Raw genomic sequence first — 22,117 nt, forward strand, 5'->3', positions numbered from 1 at the left:
GATGTCTTTCTCAGACCAGCTTTCTCCTCCTCGTGCTTGGCCTGCAACTTCTAGCCACTGTGACATCCAGATTCTGCTCTACGTGGCTCACCAGCATTCTCCCACCCAAGGCTGCAAACTGGAAACTCTCCTGGAACAGGCTGGGGTCCATGTATTCTCTCTTCCATCTCTCAAAGATCACTGTCCTTTGTTGCCTGATGTTTAACATCTTAAAAGACACTGTTTCACGTATTTTTCTGGATTTTAGTTGTTTCGGCAGGAGGGTAATCTAATCTAACCCCTCTTACTCCATTTTGGCCAGAAGTGGAAATCCTTCCTTTTCCTATTACTGAACTTCATTTACACGCAATCCTATTATAGGTTTTCTTCTGTATCTTACTTCATTGACTGAACACTAGATCTGTTCCATCCATGTGGTTGAGTGCAACACTAGTTTGGTTTTTGCTTGTTTTAGTTTGTTTTTCCCATTAGCATTTCCACCAATAATATTTAAAATTGGGATTGAAATCAGTAATCACCCCAAAGCCTTTTATAAGAATGACATTAGTCATGTTCAGGAATCATGAATTTGAACCCTCAGTTTGACTTTTTTTTTTTTTTTAGTTAAAAGCCCTTGAACGTGTCACTTAGACTCCCTGGAGTTGCTGGCTCAAAATGAATGATTTGATTCTAGTGCTTTATAAGCTATAAAGTACTCTAGAAATATAAAGCAATTTTAATATATGAAATCAATGTTTCCTGGCTTGCTGTTGTCTACAATGAAGCAAGAATCTGGTACCTTCTCTGTCCAAATAACTGCAATTCTCATAAAACCCTTCATTGAGTGACAAGTGGAAATGAGTACTTTCCATATACACAGTACAAGAAACTCTTGAAGGCAATGATTACTTTACCTACAGTAGCCCAGATACTATTTCTGTTATCAGCACAATTAAAAGACTTAATTTGCCTTAGGATATCGGTGAGGGTACAAAACAGCATGCAATTGGGTTATGGACGTTGGGGAGGGTGTGTGCTATGGTGAGTGCTGTGAAGTGTGTAAACCTGAAGATTCACAGACCTGTACCCCTGGGGCTATTAATACATTATATGTTAATAAAAAATTAAAAAATTTTAAAAATAAACATTTTTCTTGAAAAAAAAAACAGTATGCTAGATTATGAATCCTTTTTCAACTTAGAGGTATACTAAATAGGCACCTATAGGCTGGTTTTTGGTGGCATATTTGGGTTTCAAAGGGCAATAAAAGTAGAGCCTGTCCATTTTCCTTTTTGGATAATAAAACTTTTTTTGTATTAATGAGGTAAGAAATCTCATTTATATAAAAGATGAGTGTGTTCTGATAATATGGTTATAATGACACTGAACTCGGTAAAGATAAATACACTGCAGGAATCTATTCTGTAAAAATAAATTCAATTTCATTCAGTGCTTTTGAGTTTTTCTTTCTTTCTTAATTTAAGTGCCTGAACATTAATTATTCCAATATCAGATAACAAACTTGCATCAGTTTGAGGATAAAGTACTCCCATATCAAACAAAGTGTTTTGAGAGAACTTCACTTGATTCAATGTATGCTGTAAACATGTTAGACCTTAGCTTTTCTTGCCAGTAGGACCCCTCCGTATTTTCAAAGGCGCTAGTCTTCTACAGAGATCAGCTACCCACCTACCACGGTCAACTCTTCCAACTGGCAGCCAGTGCGGATGAGCCATAGCCTCCCTGCCTTTTTCCCCAAGTGGTGGTTAATTTGAAACAATGGAGTTAGATTGCTTCTGCCACAACTTGGCTAAGAGATGACAGCAAAGTTACTGATCCTCTGAGTTTGTTTTCTGATACGTAATAGCAATGGCCTTACATACTAACAGGAAAATTAAAATTCTGCAAGAAAGGTTTCTGGTACCATGCCTAGCCCATAGAGCTAGCTATGATTATCATCACTAGTAAACTTGCTCGGCATCTCTATGGGTCCTCCTTTTAGAATTGCTACCCAGTTACTGTGGCCAAGAAGGGGATCTCGCTGACTCCCGGTTAGATCCAGCTGGCTCACCCCACAAGTCCCACATACACTGAAAAGCTGCTCAAAATGACAGCCTTCTTTCAAGCAAAATTTTCCTGGTTCCGAGCTTTGCATATTGTACGACTTCTATATCCTGCTTGCCTTGTTTTTAATTTTCTGAGCATTCTCACATTGACTTAAGAAGGCAAATTCTGGAATTCTAACTGTCCTACATTTAATCTGCATCTGCCACTTAGCATCTGTGGGACTCGAATAAGTTAGCTACTTAACCTTTCCAACCCTGCTTCCCCATCTGTAATGTGGGGATAACAAAAGTATCATGTTGGGTTACTGTGAAGACTAAGATTTGCAAGTAGTAAGGACTTAGCTCAAAGATGGCACTCAGTAAGCACTCATTAAATAGTATCTTCTATTAAGAGATAAATGGTTAAGAGTCTATGCTACAACCAGACAGGATTGTTTCTGGGTGGTACATTAATTGCTGCTAACAGGTAAATCCTCTCCTTTAAGGTAGCAGAAATAAAAGCTCTTTAATCAAGAGAAAGTGGTTTAGAGTGTGATTCTTTTGTTACAGCTCATCACTTAAAACAACCTGGTCCTCTTGGTCCTATTATGAAGGCAATCACCTTGTACTAATGATACCATCTATCAGTTTTACGTAGATAATATATTTAGACATATAGATATACATATCTAGTTTGTATGTAAATACCTATGTGGTGGGGATGGGAAAATTGTGCTGTGTCAATTAGATGAACAAAGTCTGTCCTGGAATGGTGACCCCCTATAAAAGGTTAACTACCTCAAACCCAGAAGTTCAACTGAGGGCAATCCTGGGGCCAGCCTTCCTTTGTACAGGTATAGAGATCACTGAAGAAAATCTTCCTAGCATCCAGCTTTGAGGAAAAGTGGATTGGTTGGTGCCATTACAACAATCCAAACAGACTTAGAAAAATTCCAGTACCCAACTGTGGGCCTTCTTGCCAAGTCCCATCCACAGAGTCGTCCCAGAAAATTCATAACTGCTTTGGTATTTTAAAATTCATTTTGGGGCGCCTGGGTGGCTCAGTGGGTTAAGCCGCTGCCTTCGGCTCAGGTCATGATCTCAGGGTCCTGGGATTGAGTCCCGCATCGGGCTCTCTGCTCAGCAGGGACCCTACTTCCCTCTCTCTCTCTGCCTGCCTCTCTGTCTACTTGTGATCTCTGTCTGTCAAATAAATAAAATCTTTAAAAAAAAAAATTCGTTTTGTTGAAGGGTGATGAGGAAACCCCCCTGGTGTTCCTTGCTCCTGTCATTTAGTATTTCTTTAATCATTGTTCTTATCCCCTAGATCCATTATTCTTTTCCAGAATAACTGGATGGGCATCTCTATTTAATGGAAATTCCAAGAGCCCTGAAGGGCGAAATGTCATGGCTGATTCCCACATACTGACCTAGCTTTGGGGGAGCAGAATTACAGGTGGACTTTCTCGTGCAGATTAGCTTTCTCCTTTCCTATTACCCCCATTACTCCTTCTCCTCTTATTTAAATAGATGTGCGGGTAAAGGAAAACTTAAGAGCCTCGAGTGAGACCTGCAGTTCCTCTGCCTTTATTCTGACTCTGCCAGAGACCTCCCCATTGCCAAGGTCTCTCTGCAACACCCCCTGGGGCTGTCTGTCGTTCCTTTATCTCCATGCAGGACTCCACTGTACTCTGCGTTTTGGTGCCAGCCTGGGTCTGCGCAAACTGCCCTCAGTCTTTGTGCTCTTACCACCTCCCTCTCTTACCCTGTCATCCAAGTTCGACCTAGAATTTTAAGTTGAACCAGACTTCTGTTCTCTCCTACTCAGCCAAATTATCGCATGCCACATGGAGCTCAGTGACTTGTGTGTTTCTATTTTTTTAAAGAATTTTCAAAATCTTGGTAAAAATATGTTATCTGAATATTGGATTTATTATTTAAAAGAGAAGTTGCCAAGGAAATAAGATAAGGGCAGAAATGCTTGCTTTTGTGAATGCAATTATTGAAACTATTATCTCCTGTTAAGCCATTGGTAGGAGAAAGATAATAAGGGCATTTCCAAAGATTTCCTGGATGCATACAAGAAAGATGTGTGTTGCCCGAGACCAAATTGGGGATGAGATAAGGTGGCATATGGGGGATAAAAATCAGGGAAATTAATCACCCAATCACTCAGCTTAGTTCCATGTTTGTGAACCTGACTTTGTCTGGGAAAGAAACCATTTGCTCGGCCATTCTGCTCTAGACCACCCCACATATTCTATCCTCTACTCAATTCCCCTTCATGGCCAGAGACATATACTTAGCATTCGTGGTAACCGAAATAGATGACAGACCCAACACTTTGGAAAATAACTTGGGTAAATATTCCAAAGCCATAAAAACACTCATTCTCTCAGACCCAGTAATCAAACTCTAGGAAATGTAATCAAATTGAAGAAGCATTATATATAAATATATTTATTTTTAATAAATAAGTAGGAAAAGAAAAGGGTCAATAAGTGGTGGAAGAAACCAAACAATGTTATGGTTTATGAAATCAATAAAGTCCTATACAGCGGCCGAAACAATCATTCAAAGTCCATAACAGTACAGAAAATATTTAATGAGGTCTATTTAAACAGCAAAATTGTATCTAAACTTTGACTGTAACTACATAAGGGTCATACCTACATACCATCAAATATCATAAAAGACTATAGAAAATGACAGCAGAAAGCTTTTCATGAATTATTTGGCTGTCTTGTTCTTCTTCTTAAGTTAGAATAAAAAAAATTAGTGTTGGGAGGATATGAAATAAATGCTCAGTTGTGAATCAGTTACCTGGGAAGTGTACTGAATGGGGATAACCTCTGCCCTGATGCCTTCTCTGGCAAAAAAAAAAAAAAAAGTTGGGACAACATTGAAAGTAGAAAAATGACAGATTGGTATTCCCAAAAGAGGAAAATACTTATCCTAAATGCAATTGTATAACAAAAGACATAAAAAATGGGCCAATGGGGGTGGGGGAACGGGGTTATCTGGGGAAGTTGTGAAGTAAGGACCTTATATTTCTGAGTTTACCCTGGAGCTCCAGAGAATGATTAACACTCTTGAGAAAGGACCAGACAGAGTGGTCCTCTTGAGGGCTAATGCTGCCTGGTTCAGGGAAGGGAGAGCACCATCTCTGATAATTTGCTGAGTACACCTCAATGTCAACCAAGTGTCTGAACACCAAGAACATACCAAGGAAAGACAGAAGAGTACCCAGCCTTAAGGAATCATCCAGGATGTACTCGGTCATGAACACAAAAAGACACTTAAAGAAGTGTCTGGATCATGAGGAGATCAAAGCACCCAATAGGATGAGGGAAAGCATGAAGGCCAGAGATGAATAGATTGAGTTTTACTCTCCAAAGAAAACAGTAATGAGAATCCACAATTGCAAACTTCAAAGAGCATATAAGAGTCATAGGGAGCTCTGCTGTTATTGATCTTCAGTAGGGGATCAAATTGAGGAAGCACAGATCTCACAAAGGACTCCATGCTAGCCTCCAGACTCATCTCCCTAATGTCACCTGAATCTGCAATCCACGCCTATACATACACCACAAAGAGTGACTCTTTCAACAGAAACAAGAGCTGTGGCTTAGTTAAGTGGCAAGCAGGGGAGAAGAATGCCTAACTAGATACCAATCAATATCATTTCCTTGTGTTTAAAGAAGAAGAAACTGAGGCACAGAAAGGGAAATTGTTCTTTGAAAAAGGAAACTACTTTGCACTAAAGCCAACTGGCCAGGTCAGAGGAGCGTGGCCCAAGAGTGGTCTGCCTCTGGTGGGGACTGAGAGCAGCAGTCTGACGGATGCCTGCAGCCTCTCAGAATGCTAATTTCAAATGCTAAGTCAGGGTTCTTTATATATATATATATATTTATATATATATATATATATTTAATATATAATATATTTAATTTAATTAAATTAATTTAATTTAATATATATATATATATTTTTTTTTTTTTTTTTAAAGAAAAAATAAAAACAGAAAATGGGTAAATGTCCTTATCCGGAGCTCCAAATATAATGATATGATGGAGATCTCCATCTTCTTGCAAGGAAATTGTTCATTGTAGTTCCGCCATGTCAAGGAGCCTCCTAGATTCGTGATCCCGGGAGAAACTGGGAAAAAAGATACAGATGCAGTGGGTGGGAGCTAAGAAGAACAAGGAGGCAGGGGCCAAAGGAGAGTGAAGTAGGGCTAGGCAGTGACAATGGAGACCAAGTAAGCCACTACCACCCAGTGACCATGAGTGGAGATAACAAAGAATCAGGCAAGCTCCAAACTCCAGGTAGACTCCAATTCCAGGGACAAGCCTGAATCTTTCCCTCAGGGAAATGGAAAAGGTAGAGCAGAAGAAAGAGGGACCTACCCAGAGGATCCTTTTGGGCAATCAGGAGACAGCATCAGAGTAGTAGGTGGCTAATGCCTCTCGTTCAGAAGTGAAATTACCAAGGTGATTCCCCAATCACCAATCATAAAGCCCACTATATAAAAGCACTCAGAAAGTGTGTGTATGTATGTGTGCATGCACACACACACACGTATGTATTAAATTTAGTTCTCAGGGATCCTGAGGGTGAAAAAACATAAATCATAAATACCACCATCCCCCCAAGCCAAGACTCTCAGAAAGAACTGGCACTCAGAGCCAAGATAGAAAGAGGAATTCCTAGGCTTCAAAAATCCTTCCTTTACTTCAGAGAAGACTTGTGGTTCACGTCTAACCTGTCTCCCAAGAATGGGGCCTGCATGTGTTACATGCATTTGTAAACGATGAGGAGGGACAACTTGAACAGGTTTACAAGAGACTGTGGTAATTCACTTACACTGAAGAGACTGTGGTAATTACCATCTGATTTCTCAGTGCCCACCATAGACTTCAGGCCAATAATGAAGACTGAAAGCTATGGAATAAGAGACAACCGGAGGAGCCCACTTAATGACCAATAATGTGCCAAAGAGATCCAGGACCCAGACCTCCAACTCTCTAGTTCCTAGGGAGAGTGACCCTCTTAGCAGGACCTGCAGGCCTCTGTTCTCCAACCAGAAGCACAGTCCAGCCCTTCCTGGAGCTTATAAGACAAGGTGAGGCAAGGCTTAACTTGGGCCCCATCAAGGCAAAGAGTATGGTGAAGATGAGTAGAACAGCTCCACCCAAGAGACCAATTCCTGGAGGAGCCCTCAGGAAGTGTCATTGCTATGTGCTTGAGCCCATACAGAGCAGACTAAACAGGGAGAGCTCTGAAATGAAGAATGGCTCTTACAACCCAGCCATTCCTCTCCCCACAACACCCCCACCAATATCCAACAGTCACACAGTGATGCCAGGATTGAAATATCTCCATTCAGACCACCCACGTGCCCCCACAAAAGGTGAAATTACCAGATCGTCCTGGAGAGAGGCAAACCCTTCACAAGGTCCTTTTTCATAAGAACCCTAGTCACCATTTCCATCTCCATTGCTGAGAGGCCCATCTTATTGCCTACTCTGGGGGCAAGAGACAAAATAGCACCAGGAGCAAGATGAAACACTTTACACAGGACCCCGGGCCCCTAGATGGGGCAAGCAGGGGAGGCCCAAGAGCAGGAGGCTTCAGTGAGGTTCATGCAGGTTATCTGGGGTCACCCACCAGCAAGAACCAGTCGACCTGCCCTAAGGGCTAGCAGATTCACATCCTGGGTTTGGAATCCCAAAGACCTAGGGTTTCCTTTATAATCCAAAAGGATATGCACAAGTCCAAGAGGAAACATTCCACAAATGGATCAGAACCACCTTTGGGGATTTTGTCTCTATCTGTGTACCGTGAGAATATGGGGATGATGTTCGCAACAGAAAGAAGTATGCACACAGGGCTACAGGGCAGGACACCTACTCAGACACATATCCTTCCCTTGTGCGCCCTTGTATGCCATCTTTGGTATATATCATAGTCCCTGGCACAGAGCAGATTGTTGAATAAATGAAATCCACACCAAGTTTGGCTCTGATTTCTATATCCCCTGAAGGACGATAGAAACCAGGTCTTAGGAAAAAGTAGAGGGTGAGAGGATATATAATTGGGAGCACTTTAGAGCAGGACAGAATATACATCCAAGAATAACTAAAATCTAGACATGGGAGACTGCCGGGCCTAAGCAGATCAACCAGTCAACAGAAACCATGCACCCAAAAGGCTTTGAAGATCCAGAACAAACCCCTCCAATTTCTCCTCCTATAATGTCCAGCCTCCATATAACTGGTATGCATGAAATTTGGTTGATATTAATATATCAGACAGTCCCAGAGGGAAAGAACCCAAAAGTCCTGTGAAGACAGGTACAAGAGAAATGCCACTTAGGTCTCAGGAATGACTGTGCTGCTCCTGAGTCACAGGTCTGTCAAAATAATCACACTACCCTCTTTTAAATGGGATAACTTAATGCGTGGAGCTAAATCTGTGGCTCCCCTCTACAAAATACATAATGAATTAACAGTATCACCCAATATAGTGCTCTTAGCTTCAGGTTACTATGACCTTTGTTTTCCCTTTGGCACAGGTTCTTTACCTGTTTTGTTTTAATTTCACATATCTTATTTTTAGAACAAGGCAATGGTTTTGGTTTTTTTTTAAGATTTTATTTATTTATTAGACAGAGATCACAAGTAGGCAGAGAGGCAGGCAGAGAGAGAGAGAAAGCAGGCTCCCTGCTGAGCATAGAGCCCAATGAGGGGCTCAATCCCAGGACCCTGGGATCACGACCTGAGTCGAAGGCAGAGGCTTAACCCACTGAGCCACCCAGGCACCCCGGCAATGATTTTTTTTTAAGAAGTCATAAAATAAAGCCCAACATCCAGTCTGAGGGCACATAGAAAAGGGTGATGCTCATTCACCTACTTTGTTCCAGTAATGCAGGGCCCGTGTATTTGCTCTGTATGAGGCAGTGGCTTTTGCTAGCAGGAGCTGAGATAACCTGTCCCATCTCCCTACTAATTGGATGCATCACAAATTCTCTAAAGGTCTTTCAAACCTACAGCAGAAGAGGCCCCAAGCCAGATGCCCAAGAAGATGGCCAGATATGCGATGGACCTAGAAGAGTTCTGAGTAGCTGAGGGACAGTGACTGCAGGACACGTGGAAGTTAGCAGATGATGGAAAAAGATAATGAACATCCCAATGAAAGGGCAAAGAAGATACAAAAATTTGGAGACACTGTACAGTGAGTATGGCTCCCAAGTCTAAGGAAAGAGCAATGATGGGCCACGTAATAAGAAATGAGAGCTATGCAGGAGTCCGTTCATTCAAGGCTTTGCTTAGGAGTCTGGATTCTTATCCTGTAAGCAATGGGGAGCCAGCAAAGGGTTTTAGGCTTTCACTGGGTGTGAAAGATTGATAGTCTGGAGTAAGGCCTTGGAATCAAAGTGAGCTGGGCAAGATTTAGTGAAGGCCTAAATTAAGGCAACGGCAAAGGAATACTGAGCAAACTCAGCGGATGTTTGTGACATAGAATTGGCCAACCTGGACAGCCACAGTGAAACGGGGGGTACCAATTTGATTCCAGCAGTAGACCCAGGCTGCTCAGACTTAAAGCACTTATTAGGTGGTGATGTCACTCATAATAGAGGAGGTGGGTGATGTTGAGCAGAGGGTGAATGGAGCAGGATTTTGAATGCAGATTGCTCGGGTGAGATGCTCAAGGTGCCTTCTGTGGAGAATGTAAATGGTTGTGATCACATTTCTGCAAAAACAGTATGTTTATTTGCACTAAAAATCTGGAGAAATACCATTCGAGAGAGGACCAGGGTTTAGAAGGGCATATATATGTAGATGTTAACAGTGACTGACTCCCTGTCAGGATTCTTTTAGCTCATCTCCATTTACTGGTCTCTCCACAATAACCATGTTTTACTCCCACAATAAAAAACACGGCTTTGAATTTTAAAAATAAAAAGAATTGTCATTCCCCAATCTAAAGACACAGACCTGAGGATACTGAGTATTAAGTATGTAGAAGCCACGGTGGTTGTACCTATGGCAACCCAGAAAGTGTGTGCACGGTAAGATGAGAGCTGTGAATAGATCCGTGGGCAACTGGAAGGACTGAGTAGGAATGAGGACCCAGGAGAAAATCTGGAAGAGAGTAGTATCCTAGAAACCAGTGTTCCCAAAAATGTTATTATTGTAGCTTCTAAGTTCTTGATTGTGGAACAATTTCTTGTTCTTAATTGGACTCCACCCCACTGGTACTCTCCCAACTTCTAGCCAGAATCGACAGAGCCATATCTGAATACATGCTTATAAATAAATGTGATCCTAATTTCCTCTTAGCCCCCATCATCCGGACTCTTGTGGAATATGCTCTCTGGGACATTTTCTCTTAGAATATAATTAGAAAGGGTTTGCAGAGCCCATAAAAGGAGAAGGAAACGCCTTACCCTTTCAGGAGACTCATTCTCCCTGAGAGAGACCATTTGATAAAGCTTAAATCAAATGCTGTCTCATTGATTTGCATTTGTGGTGGTTAAGACACAGGAGCAGTAAGACTAAGGCCCAAAGAAAGAGTTTAAGAGGCAAGTCCCACTTCTAGTTGTATTAAAAATACCCCTGACTTAAGTGACCATAGATAGAGAAGGGCCAAATGCCTGATCATCAAAATTGACAACACCCTTGGCAACCCCTGAAACTGATCCCAGCAGCAACAGATTATACAGGACTATAAAAATTGTATTCAGGTATGAAAACTACATAAATATCTCATCCACTTATGAGGAAGAGGACATTAAAAAATGAAAAAAAAAAAAAAAAGACTTCCGGGCTTATTGGATTTAGATCTTCTCACTTGCAAAGCATTTTTATTGTTATAATATTGATGCAATAAAGATTTTAAAAACAAAACCACAAAAGTTGAAGGAATTACGGCAGAGAAGGGGAGTAACCACACCCTCGTGAGTTTAAGCTCCTGGGAGGCAAGAGTGGACGGAAGGGGCATCCGAAGTGTGACACGCACAGAACCTGGCTCAAAGGACCAGAAGGAAAGTGGAGAGTGGGGAGTCAGAGATCTTTCTTTCCTAATGCCAGGATGCCATGTCCACATTCAGCAATGGCTCAGAAAACGGAAGTGTTCTCCATGGGAGATTTTCTATCTATAAAAGGAACTCCCTCTGCCCCAGAACACAATTTTATCCCTGTGGAGATTGCTACACCTGTGCGGCAAGTGAAAATCATCTCAGTTGGAGGCAGATCATTACAAACTAATTGTCCGAAAGTCAAGAACACACCAGCTACAGGGACAGGTGGACCCTCATATGAGGAGACTTCCCAGAAGCCATTCATGTCACTGCCCACAGAGCTTCACCAAGAGGAGGAGCCTCAGAAAAATGATGCTGTGAAATAAGCTGAGCCACAAGCCAGAAAGGGGGGAGGGGGGATCGAGACACCTCTGGGTCAGAGGGCTGGATCAAGCTTTCCAAGAAAAGAGTGGAGTGGGAGATCTTGGCATTCATAGTAGGTGAATGTGGCCATATGGGTGACTATTAGTGTCCCTCAGAAAGCCTCCAACTGTGCTTGAGGATTTCCTGAGCTTACAAAGCCTCCAGTACCTGTTCCTTGAGGGGCTTATGCCTAACACCCATGGCCAGCACGGTGCTGTTGCCTGAGCTGAAACTAAGGTCATGCTCCTGTAGCTGCTTCCTTACAGTCAGTCACCACCAGGGACCACCTGGAAAGCAAACAGGGAGATAAATAATCTAAGTCTAGTCCTGCATTTTCCAAAGGATGAAACCAAGACCATTATAAGAAGCCCTGAAGATTTAAACAAGGAAACGGAGAGACCAAAAACTGCTTTCTCTTGGACAGTAAGAACTCAGTGGGACATGCTAGTCTGTGGTGACCGATGCCACTGTGAATCTCACGGACAGGCTCTGGCAGCTCCATGTTTCCTGATCAAAACATAGGTTTTCACAGGGGATAATTAGAGAGGACAGATGGATATGAGGCACTGGCCTGAGAGGAGTTCATGGGATCAATGTTCTCTTAGGAGAAAGGACACAGTGATGACTCTAGTTTGTGAGTAGATAGCTGTCAGGATCCCAGGGTATATGTAATAAGTGAGGATGAGCGAGAGAAAGAATGAGATTGTGATAGATAATGAAGAACCCAAGGACACAGGGGCAGTAGCTAAAAGAAATGGTCAGAAGGGCCAAAGCATTCCCACGGGTCAGTGAAAAATGTCTAAATCATAAAAAATGATCTTATAACTGATGGTTGGAGAAAGGGCAGGCAGGGGAGAAGGGAGTGGTCTTGGCTGAGAATAAGGCATATTTAAGGGTTCCTGTTGAATTCTGCTTTTTCATTCTGCTTTTTCATTAGCTGAAGGAGAGCAGTGGTGATACCAGCCTTGCCAAGCAGAATGTTCCAAACTCCCAAGGCAGAGACTACCATAGTGGAAAGCTAAAGACAGGGAATGGAAGAGAATGTCCCATCTCCCCAGCAATCTCTGAAATTCTAAGGCATGAGGTGATCACCAGAAGTGAAATAATAAAACATAGTACCTAGTACATAATAGGCACTCAAATAATATGAACGGTTTATGGGCATATATAGAAATCAAAGACTAGCCATTCCCTTCCTCAGAAACTTGGAGAAAGATCCCTAGGCTCTTTAGAGAGTTCAGCATATACTCAGGATCCAAATCCAGAAGAGAAGAAGAATTAATCTTTCTATTATTGCTTCTCAAGTGATGGCCTCTGCAAATCCTTTCTAGTTATATTCCAAGAGGAAAAGACCCAGTGACGCATTACAGGTTAGCTGAGGACAGATGATGACAGGGAGTATGGCCCAGAGTAGATCAAATCACTTTATGAGGGGGACCACCATAGATTTTCCTCCATGGAAGGAGGGAGATTCTACCACAAACTTCCTTAAAGCCAGTGAGCCCCACAAGGAAGAGGAAGACATCAAGGTAAGAGCATCTGTGAAAACATTGCCCTGACCCTGGCTCGTCTCCCTGAACAGCGTTCCCCTCCTGCATGTCTGGCTGCCACCAATGGGTCTTCCATGCTGAAGGCATTTCTGGTGCCCTCTCAGTTCCTGGTAAGTAAGGGCTTTGTCTGCTCCATAATTCACCCCATTTAAGTGACCAGAAAGAAGGACTTACAAGATCAAGACCTTTAACAGGAGGTCAGAAGGCCAGCACCACACAATGACCACTATTGAGTGTTGGTCCTCTTTGTATGAGGCTCCCCAGGGTAGCTCATGAAGTAGAGGTGACTCTGTCAGAGAATGGCTGACTTTCTAGTCTCCCACCCCAGTTGCCACAAAACAGTAACTTCCTCCACATCAAACAGAAAAACTAACTATACTAAGACTGAAATGCCTGCAGAACCAATTCATAGTATATCTACCATGGAAGAACATAAAAGATATGGCATCCAGATCATAACGTGGAGAAGCACATCTTCTCTCCAAGACTACAGGCACCATCTCCATCTCACAGTGCCAAGAAATGAGAAGGCTGCCATGGTTGAAGACAGGAAGAGAGTATTGTAGGAGCAACAGGGAACCCTTCACAATGACCCCTGGGCCACCAATTTCATAGGCATTAAAGACCTAGCAGTCAAAACCTCCAGTGGAGTTTCCTTCACATTCGTGTCAGTATGACCATCAGTAGAGATGGTCCATTTGCCCTAAGACCCAGCTGAGTTTCTTCCCATGTTAAGAATGCCACATACATGGGGTTCATTTATGACTAGAAAATACACATACAATTCTAATGAGGAAACGTTTCACAAATAGATCAGAAATGTCTCTCTCCGCAGGGACTCTTGGTGTTTCTTCACTTCCGTCAGTACAAGAGAAATGGGATGAGGTTATCAGTAGAAAGAAGATGAGCAATGGCTATGTGGGACAGAACCTCTTCAGGGGTCTTGACATCATTCTTTAGTAAATTGTTCTCACTGACTCTTCAAAAGTGCTCATAAAATGTGTCAAATGAAAGCATAAAGCCTACTTCTTCTCCCCTTACTGACTGACATTTTCATGTCCCCAGTTTGGGGATTCCCATATTTGGAGCACATAAAATGTAATCATGAGAAACCCAAAGCTGGTGGAGATCAAGGTGAGGAATATAGTGGCCAGGTGAGTCTTCTGAGCTTACTTAGGTGAAGATATTACCCTGGTTGAAGGACAGAGGCCAGGAGGGAAAAGAGTGATAGTCTGAATGCCTCACACTTCAGGAGAGGCAGAGGGAGGCCAATGTTCACATTTCCATGTCATAACTCCTTAATATCATGACTTGTAAATAGGAACACTCATTAGATTGAAGTTGTTACATTAAAAAACTCATAATGGTCCTTCTTTTACTTAGGAACCCAGAGACTAGAATATGGTCCCAATCTTGACCCTCCAGGAGTACAGAAAGTAGACAGAACTCAAGGTCAGGAGGGAAGGGGAATTTGATTTTCTGACTGTTACTGCTTCTCAGGTTTGGCCTCTGCAAATCCTTTCTAGTTATATTCCAAGAGGAAAAGACCCAGCTATGCATTACAGGTCAGTCAAAGACAGATGATGGTGTGGCCTAGAATATATCAAGTCACTTTACGAGGGGGACCACCACAGATTTTCCTCCAAAGGAGGAGGAAAATTCCACCACAAACTTCCTTAAAGCCTCCTTAAAGCCTTAGAGCCCCACAAGGAAGAGGAAGACATCGAGGTAAGAGCATCTGTGAAAACACTGCCCTGACCCTGACTGGGGTTACCCTGAACATCGATCCCCCCTGCATGCCTGGCTACCGCCAATGGGTCTTCCATGCTGAAGGCATTTCTGGTGCCTTCTCAGTTCCTGGTCAGTGAGGGCTTTGCCTGTTCCGTAATTCACCCCGTTTAAGTGACAGATCAGATAGACCAGAAAGAAGGACTTACAAGATCAAGACCTTTAACAGGAGGTCAGAAGGCCAGTGCCACGCAATGACCACTGTGAGTATTGGTACTCTTTGTATGAGTTCCCCAGGGTAGCTCATGAAGTAGAGGTAACTCTGTCAGAGAATGGAAACCAGACTTTCTAGTCTCCCACCCTGGTTGCCACAGAACAATAACCTCCCCTATACCAAATGGTCAGACCAAACATACCAAAACTGAAATGCCTCCATGTCTAAGACACAGTATTTTGAAGTCAAAAGAAAATGAAAAAATTTGTGGAGTCCAGGGGGCACCTGGGTGGCTCAGTGGGTTAAAGCCTCTGCCTTCGGCTCAGGTCATGATCCCAGAGTCCTGGGATCGAGCCCCGCATCGGGCTCTCTGCTCCGCGGGGAGCCTGCTTCCCCCTTCTCTCTCTGCCTGCCTCTCTGCCTACTTGTGATCTCTGTCTGTCAAATGAATAAATAAAATCTTTAAAAAAAAAAAAATTTGTGGAGTCCAGATCTTGTAGTGTGCCCTCCTCTTCCAAGACCATAGGCACCACCTCCATGCCTAGTGCAGAGAGAAGACTGCCATTGGTGAGAATAAGAAGAGTGATTCCAGAGACAGAAAACTGTACTAGAGATTTCCTCCATGTCCTAAGTGCCCAGGAATCTACTCATTGATGAGAGCTACTCATTTTGGTTCTGGTTCTAGAGGTTTCTCTCGCTCCAGATTGTTAATTCTGGAAAACTGGGAATCCACCCTTTATAACTCATATAAATACATGCATGTCAGCCTGAAAAGGAAATATTTCATAAATGGATATGGGTCATTCCTCTTGCCTCTACAAAGAGAGCAAACAGGAGGAGGTTATCAACAGAGGAAGTCCTAAAGTTTGGTATTTGGAGTGATGTCCTTTGCTCTCAGACATGAAGCCAGCATCTGAGATAGAATAATCTGACTTAGAATCCAGTCTCAGATATATAATTTTATATAAAGGGATCAAGACTAGATACCAAGGTTGGACTCTAACAAAGGAAGTAATGAACAATAAATCTGGGCAGTCTTAACAGATGACAATAATGGGTCCCTGTATCTCAGAATCAAGGCTAAAACTCTTCCAACACCTGCATTGTCAGTAGAATTCATGAAAGCAGTCAGGGCTTCCTCATATCTACCTGCTTCCTCTCTTACAAGATCAATGCCAAATCTTTGTGTTGGTAAAGGTAAACTAACTTGCTGGTATTATTAAAGCCAACCTTAAAAGCAGGGGCAGGGGGAATTATTAAAAACAATCAACAGCTCAAGGGGCTCTGAGACATGCTGAGCAACTGCTTTATATGCTTTCCTTGGAGGATGCTGAACATTATGGACTGTCTATCTGTGTAACCTCACTGCTTTATCATTAACACCAGCTAGAAAGAACAGCTCCTTCTCTCCAACTGGCTGTCTCCTTGAGCTTCCACCTAGTGATTGGCAGCTTTCAAATACAAAAGAATCTAGGATTAGAGACAATCCAATTGACAGAGACAAAAAAGAAATAGGTCAGTTCGTCTCAGAGACAGTGACTACAGAATGAGTCATAAGCTACAATGAAGAGGTGTCCCTCATTCAAGTTCTAAGGAATTCCTACTAAGTCTATTAGCAGCAGCAGGAAACAGAAGAGAAGATACCCAATCCCAACCACCAAGAATAGAGGGTATAACTGCATTAAGAGTAGCATAAAGAAAAGGAACCAAGCAAAGTAGGAGGAGAGAAGCAGAAACATAAGGATTATATCAGAGGGAAGGAAGGAAAGGAGCAGTTAAGAGGTCAACTTCAGAATTTCTTGGGACAAGTCTAAGCTTCTGTGACAGAATCCAAGGAGAAATGTTGAAGGTCACAGGGGCTACAGGGAGAAGGACAGGAAATGAACATTTATATAGTACTCTGTGGCTCACTGCCTGGGATAGAGGCAGTCTCCTAAGAGCAAGGTCGCAGAGGTACTCCCTCCTCTGCTCAGAATCCCCACCCCCTGATGGGGCTACAGTCCAACCAGAGTTAAGGCCTAGCCAAAAAGCTCTATGGAGTACCTATCAAGGGGTGGATTCTAGAACCACGAGTATTCAACATGACTTTGGTGATATTCTGTAAAAGTGCAAATTGTGGTAAATGTATTGCAGACGGCTTGCTGAAACATAAAATTCCCAGAATTTTCCAAATCATGGACTTGCATCTGGAGGGAGAGAAGAAAGGAGTAATGAAGAGAAGGCAGAAAATAAACAGAAGGGGAAAGCAATTCTCTAGCAGGTGCATGGGCTCCTTACAGGAGGAAGACAGCCCAAGCTCAAAATAGATTAGAACCTCCTGACCTCTCCAAGGTCAACAGAGCCCACAGCTAATGCTCCCAACCTCGGAACGGAAAACCAAGGATCAAAAGACCTCCTCAGAATGAAGTGAGATTTTGGGCTTCTCCTAATATAATGGGGAATTTCCTCTGGGATAGGAAACCAAATGGTAGTGAATGAATGAATGACAATTCTTTTTTCCCAAACTCAAGAACTGGTGTGACTGAAGAGGGGGAAAGAGACTTCTGCACAAGAGTTAAGCAGAACAGAGGGAGAAAGCACCACCCCCAAAGAAGAAGACACAGTCACTCATGGATGATCCATTCTCAGCTAGCTCTCAGAATAAGGTTAGCCTAGGAGGCTCATATTGCATCAGACCCAGTCCTCCCAGCACTAAGGAGTGTGTGGTGTGTGGTCCCAAAGCCTCACCTATTTAATGGAGACCACTATTTCTGTGGACACTTACCACAGGATATAGACTTGAAATCAACAGTAGAGACTAGTTCCCCCAAAAGTGCCAACTATGTTAGGAGTGAGATGGGCCATCAGTGGAGACTTTTCACTCAGCTGGGTTGGTCTAGGAAACATACAAATTTCTCAAATCCCTTTTGTCCTCTTGGTATCAAAACTAGGAGTGAGAGTTGCATCACCTATAGGAGGGGAACTTGGAAAGCGCTGTCTAACTTTAACCCACATTAGACTTTAGCCTCTGTTGACAAATAAGGCAACTGAAAAGGGAAAAATTAAGAACCAGTCCCTTGGTGTGGGCACCAAACTAGGACATTTATTCTGTTCTCAAAGACAACACCTGACTTGGGCTAGCTATTCATGTACAACAACCTTTGGTATGTGAGAGGTCAAAAGCCTGGAGGGGGCTAAAAAGAAATCATGTCATCCTTCTTTCACTGAACTCCATCTCTTCTAAATATCTACAACCTCACAGAGAGAGAGCAGGGGAGGTCCAGAGATTCAATGTTGAATACAAGGTCAAAATTAGGGCCTTGACGTATATGTGTATCCCTAATTGGCCTATAAGATTGAGCTCTTAACCACTTTAGACATTTTTTTTTCCATTCTGGGCCCTCAAGATTGCTAAAGTGCCATCTTCCTGAGGAGTCGCTATATCTCCCCATCCCAGGCCAGATTACCATCACAGACACACTAAGAAATACCATAGCCGCACCCTTCTACTCTTCTCTCTTCTCAGGTGACCCACTCCCTCTAACTATCCTGAGCTACACCACAACTGGGACAGATGCAGAGGAACCAGCTGATACATGGACTTTCTGCAGCACCTGTCCTAGAATCCTGCCCAGCCCTAATCCAGAGATCCAGGCTTCCATAGCAGCCAAGCCCATGACTGAGGATCTTTTGGATGCCAGTATATAATGGGACCTCCAGGTTCTCCTTTGACCCTGAGAGATTCTGTTGGTAGAATGGGATATATTTCCATCATGGGGCGGGGCGGGGGGGGGAGTTACAAGGAACCGGCTTTTAGTTCAGTATCTCAGGAGGGAATTTGTCAGGGCTGGATCTCTTCTACAAAAGACTGAACAGCCAAAGAAGAAAGGGTCATGGGAAGGATTGCAAGATCGGTAACCAATATCAGGGATGCCGAGAGAGGGATTTCTGCATTAGGCGCTTGGTTTCTGTGTCCAAGATCTGCACTGCTAAACCCTTGTGGGCATGGACCATATGTTATTCATCAGCTGCTAGTACAGTTCTTGAAATGTTTCCATTAATCTGTTCATGATTGTGCATCCAGCAGACAGGCCACTGAAAGATGCTTCTCAAAGGATTGTTGTGACTACAGGGGCCCAGCTATTTCATGCCTGAGCCTAGACTGTGAAGAGAAGCAGTTTTCAGTGAAAGAGCCCCAAAGAGGTTTCTGATTCTTACAGCTTTGGTAGGAAATGGATTTCACCCTCAAACCTAAAGTCCCAGCTTTGGAAGAAAAAAGGAGGACAAATCCACTTATAATAGCACACTGGGAGTGGGAAGAATAGGAGCAGGGAGTACAGGTGAAAAGGCCATTCATTTGGGATTTCTGGAAAAGGGCCCTTACCCTCCAACATCTCTATCTCCCCACATTCCCACTGAGTGGCATTCCCTGACACATGACAAGGCTTGTTATTCTTCCATGAGAGATCAAGCTTCTGGGGCACCTGGCCCTTGGTCAAACACATTCATGTTTCAGTGGCAGATGTGAGTCCCTTTCCAGGGAGGAGAACGTGACGGGCAAGAGACGAGTGAGGGCATAAGAACATGACCTGCCTGGAAAGGAAGAGAGTACAGAGAAGAGAGGCTGAGAAAAAAGGAAATCTGGGGGGCTTAGAAAATGTTTTCTCCTCCGTTTCACTTGGACAAAAATCAAAATGTCACACAGTAAGTTTTCTTCTTGCTTACTATGTTTTTAACACATATATTGAAACAAAAGTCACCAAATAACAAACATCATCCAAGGTATCTTTGCAGAAAGTTAGTATTTTGTTTACAGAATACCATGTTCAGAATACGAGGACCCTATTCAGACACCTGCAGGGGTCCCTAATACTCAAGACATCAGGTTTAACTTCCTTTGACTCTGAATCCCATTTCCTCCCAGTGCCCCCGGCTCTCCTTGGACCTCCCTGTCCCTTTATTTGCACATCTTTATCTTGTTGCTGAAGCAAAATACATTTTCTCTTTTCCTTTTCCTTGCTAGCCAAACTCCTTACTGCGTTAAGTCCTAATGGAGCCTTTCCCTCCACCCAGACCAACATGGACTATCCAAATCCATACTCCATCTTTCCTCCTCTGATTTCCCTGAGCAATTCATTGATACCACCAAATCTGGCACACTCAGTTTGAAGAGCCATTCTCCTGTTCTTTCCTCGGTGGGGGGCAGTCCCCCAAAGCAGAGAGCTGGACTGAAGGTGAGAATGGATGTGCCCTCTCTTCACTCAGCCCACTTAGGTCGTGCTCTGAATCTGTTCAAACGTTCCGGCAAGTACTGACCCCACTGTCATACTTCAGGGTGGGGTGTGGAAAAGGTGATCCTTCCCTGAATGCATTGAGACAAGGTGGTATCCACAGCCCCACTCATCTGTAGAAGAAATGCCAAATATTTGTGGTGGCACATTCTATTTTACACACGGCTAAATCAGAGTGGCTCCCCGAGAGGAACATCACCTCAAAATGGGCGTGTGAAACCCAAGCTAGTCAGTAAAGTCCCAGAGTGCAATTATTCCATCTGGTCACGGAAACAAGCCCACTCAAAACAAAGGTTGGCTTCGGGCACCACACATCCTTAGGAACGGTTCTCCTTTAACACAAGCTTATGTCCATAATTTTTTATTTAGTAAGTTATTCAATGGGTGCTGGGGGGCAGGAAGAGTTTGGGAGATGCTTTAACATCCAGCATCCATTTCCTAGACCACTGGTTTCCAAAACTGTGCTGGGAAGATCTAGAACAAGTTAGTCCACATTTAACTGTATTGCATTATTGGTCTCCCGCCAATGACCAAAATAAAACCACTCCAATCTCACAGAGAAAAGTCTGTTAAAGTTTCTAACCCAGAATGTCAACCAAAGGACATTGCTGTCTAGCCTTCTGTGAGGTTATTTTTAACAGTGACAGACTTCAAAAACAATGCCTCTATGCCTTCTCCAACCTTTAAACCCAAGCCCAAAGAGATCCACACTCTACCTTTGCTATCTGGCCAACTATTTTGCCACTGTTTTGCTCTCTGCCCTATATCCCATAGGGCAAGAGTCTATCTCAGATTCCACAACTGAGGAGTTCTGAGCTCTGTGATTTTTCTGCCCGCCCCCCACCCCCACCAGCCCCAGACAACAGATGTAGCTATTTTTTTTTTCATCTGAGCTGAACTCAGTAATGTGTTCTGTGAATTTTAAAAAATAAATTAGTAAAGTGCTTTCAAGCTCATGCATCAGAGGAATGACCATACGTTCAACAGGGTGATTTCTGCTTGCAACTGTCTCCATGCTAGTAAAGCTGTGCAGGTCCCCTGGCGGGTAAGTCAGCAACAGTGGACCAACGAACCTTCCTCTCCAGCATGATCGCCATTACTCCCAGCACAGGAGCAATGATTTTTGCATCTTAGTGATTACCCTGAAAGCGCATCTTCAGAGGACCTAAAAAGCAATTCTTCCATCCATCAAGCTTTCCCCACTTAAAAAAAAAAAAATGCACTCCACATTTGCAGTTAAACGGTGATGTAAATGACAAGAACTGAAGCAAATACTAGGACTGTAAGCTTCTAAGACCCTCATCAGCTATCCTTAAAATGCAGAAAATGGCAGGAAATCCCAATGCAAGATTTTGAATATAGCCAAGAAGGCTAAAGAAGAAGGGAGACGCCTTCATACCAACGCACCCACGTGGGTTCATCGATCCCTTCTGTGAGCATACTCACACATGGGTGCACATGTTCCATGTGTGTTTCATCAATATCAGCAGTACTTGTAAATGACCTCCTAGATTTACTGAAAATATACCTCCTTTCCCCTAAACATAAAAAGTAAATGGATAAAATACAAATAGAACAATTCAATTCCATCCCTCCTACAGATCTGCTGAGAATGCACATAAAGAAAATTAGGGAAAAAAAATATTCACTAAGGAAGATCAATCCCAAAAGGTCAGCTGCAATGTCATATTCATACAGCTATTATTTAACTCAAATTTAAGGTTAGGAGGAGTAACCAAATGTTGTACTGAACTAAATCAATTCCTTTCTCTCCGCCTGAAAATGAAGTATAGCAAAAAGAAAAAGTTTTCTTCCTAATATGGGACAGCAAGTTTTTTAAGTCCTCTGCCATATATTTTTGTAGACACACAACATGTAATACC

The sequence above is a fragment of the Lutra lutra genome, chromosome 13 (assembly GCF_902655055.1).
Source record: "Lutra lutra chromosome 13, mLutLut1.2, whole genome shotgun sequence".
Lineage (NCBI taxonomy): Eukaryota > Metazoa > Chordata > Mammalia > Carnivora > Mustelidae > Lutra > Lutra lutra.